General features: G+C 40.3%; 1 pseudogene; it reads right to left on the bottom strand.

Annotated features, from left to right (window-relative positions):
- Nucleotides 1-334: 334 nt before the first annotated feature.
- The window catches only part of LOC138032891 (acyl-CoA desaturase-like), a 6,240-nt pseudogene continuing 3,476 nt past the window's right edge, over nt 335-3,098 (bottom strand).

The following is a 3,098-nucleotide window of genomic DNA, read 5'->3' as shown; positions in this document are numbered from 1 at the left end:
TAAATCCATTGACATTTAAAGAAAGTTGTTATATATTATTATCATTTGCCATGACAACATAAATGGAGACCTGTGACAGAACGGGCCTGAATTTTTAACCATTGCATGCAATTTCAAAAAATGGCAGCAAGCTGGTTTGTTTATAGGAAGAATTCTACAAACAGGAGTAAAAAAATCCTTTCCCTCAGAAAAAGGCCAAAAAGGTGAATCTCAAAAATCTGGATTTAGATTTGTTCTGAAAAATCCACCTGGAATTTGGATATTCTGAAATCCTACACACTCGGTAAAGTTGTATTAAAGGTTGATATTTAATTTAACAACTAGGCGGTAACAACTAGGCGGTAACACCTGCTGATTTAGAAAAGCATTTATTTTACTTGCTCCCTCGACTACGATCGGTTATTCTAGCAAACTACACAAGTGAACCCGGGGTGTCCAGATCTGAAGGTAAGTGCTAAAACTACTAGGCCCCACCTTCTCCGCCCGGTATTTTGCTCATTTTTACAGCACGAAACAAAATCTGTTTAAAAATGATCTAAGCCTGAGAATCAGTGTGATTGCATATCTTATGCCGTTTGTTGTCAGTTGTGGCAAAGCTTTTGATGAAAAAAAAAACCTAAAAACTGCGTTTACTAAAGAGAGGCAAAGTGATTAATCTTTGTTCTAAGAGCGAAAGTCCCTTTATAAACATAACCCTCTTACTGTTTCCTAGCTAAGTGTTGCATGTCTCCAGTGCGCATTCTCCGCTGTAATATCACTTCCTTAGATACAGTTTTCAAGTCATATGCTAGTCCGAGCATTGCGGCTAACTCAATAAACCACTTGGATGCGTTTATTCGCAGACCCAATTCACTATTTGCATAGTCTTGAGGAAAGGTGTGATGGAAGTTGTGGTATCCCTCACCACTTGCTGCTAAGATAACAATAAAGTTCTGTGTCGGATTTATGGTCTTGTCATAAGGCTTGTACCCCCAAAGATGAGACAAGCTATTTATGGTCCAGGTACCATTGACGGTAATAACATAGCGGAATGCGAAACAAATTATGAATGCGTTGAACAGGTTCTCGTCCCAAAAGTACCACGGAACGAATACCGGAAATACCACATTGAAAAAGTTGCTGAGAAGATTGTAGTATCTGGAATTAACAAAATCTGTGTCATTGGTAAATAAATACAGATCACATACATTTTTTATGGCATGAAGGTGAAAGATATCGGAAGAGATACCTTTTGTGAGTTGTTCCTTTCGGAAATGTCTTAATCTGTGCGGATTGTACTATCCTCCCTCTATATACCATTTACAACATCCATCTATATAACAACTGCAACACTAAAATCCTAACATCTCAAACTTGAAGGAAGCTGGTTTGGTCAGCCGAAATATTGTTCATCAAACAAAACTTCATACCTTTCCAGTCCTCCCCGAACTACTCGTTCATTTGACTTCCTTTGCTGATTTTACAGTTTAGTTGGTTATCTAACTTTATCATTCCTCTGTTGTTACACTAGCGAGTGGACTGATTGAAGAGCGACTCTGGAAGTACCTTAAAAGAGGCTGTCAATAATAACGGTAGTAACAGCCAAAGAGGCCTTGCCAATCGGAAAACAATGAAAAACAAGGTGAGCATTTGGGACGATAAAAAGGGCAAAAAAAGCAAGGTGACACACGCCAACACCAACCCGTTGTGGCCAACGCATCACGCATGCGCACAACCATTTCACCCGGTCAATTAGCAGCATCAGCATGGTGTAGCTAACATACCAGGCGGGTGTTTTACTTGACACACCGGGCTGGTGTTAGCGCGAGTCCATTTGCTTTTTTTTGCTTTTTTCACCGATAAAAAGCAAGCGGCTAGTCTCAGGCATACCACGTAATAACTCTGATCAATGATTACCTTTTCTGGAACATGACGATTTTGTCCTCGTACAAATCGCTCAGATCAGATTGTTTTCCTTTCGTTATGACATCGGGGTGTTTTTTCATCAATAACCAACCAACATGTGAAAAGAAGAATCCTCTCTTAGCATTGTGCGGGTCTGCGTCGGTTTCAGAATACTTGTGATGAATGCGGTGATCCCTCGCCCATTCAAAGATGGAATTTTGTGCTGTCATGGAATTGAATAGCATTAATAACAATCTGAAAGGCCACGTGGCTTTGTACGACCGGTGCGACCAGAGTCTGTGGGATCAACAAGTGACTCCAAGACCTCCGAAAAAGTAGCAAAGCCAGGTCCAGATCCAGGTTCGCGGCTTTGCCGAGGGCAGTAGATAAATCGCGTATAGCGCCATAAGATGCAACATCCCCATATAAGCAACGTTTGACTACACGATTTGTTGCTCGGGGCGTTTTCCTGCATCCTCGGAAGTTTTCTTTTCATATTGAATCGCTTCTGTCTCTGACATTTTTCTACAACGAAGAACAGAATTAAATAAGAATTGGAAAATCGTTTCATAGACATTTACAGTTCCACCACACTTCTTAAAATATGTTTACAATAATAACAATAATATTAATAGCATTTTATTATAAAACGTCGCGCATGAAGCGAATTGCGTCATTACATTACATAACAATAAACCTGGTAAAATAACAACTTGTCAACTTGATGGGAACTGGGCATTACATTTTAAAATTACTGTGAATTTACATATTTTGCAATTTTAAATTACTCTAAATTTACAGTCTTCAATTTCGATATGATAAATACTTTACTACAGATAATTAATAACTTTAGAAAATATCCTGCTAGAGACCATGAGCCTTAAAGCACACGTGCGGGAAGAAACGTTTCTTAAAGCGCTCTGTTTTACATTTCATCAGCGATGGTCCATCGTTAAAGCGTAAGGAGCGGCATTGCGCGCGCTCCCGAGTCGGTGGCATAAGATGGTGAAGGCGTGATCCGGGCTCCTTGATCATTTCAAAAGTTTTCGCACACAATAGGTCGTGTGCACAGAGTCGTGCAGCCGGATAGCATCCAAGCGTCTTCGTAGTGGGAGGCAGGATTAATGATGCGTAACGCACGTTTTTGCACTCTCTCGATTCTTTCTGAGAGTTAGACAGAGAGAGAGGAATGCCACACAGGGCAACAGTACTCC

The sequence above is a fragment of the Montipora capricornis genome, chromosome 14 (genome assembly GCF_036669925.1).
Source record: "Montipora capricornis isolate CH-2021 chromosome 14, ASM3666992v2, whole genome shotgun sequence".
Taxonomy (NCBI): Eukaryota; Metazoa; Cnidaria; class Anthozoa; order Scleractinia; family Acroporidae; genus Montipora; species Montipora capricornis.
Note: the sequence above shows the minus strand (reverse complement) of the source record. Positions and strands in the feature narration are given on the sequence as shown.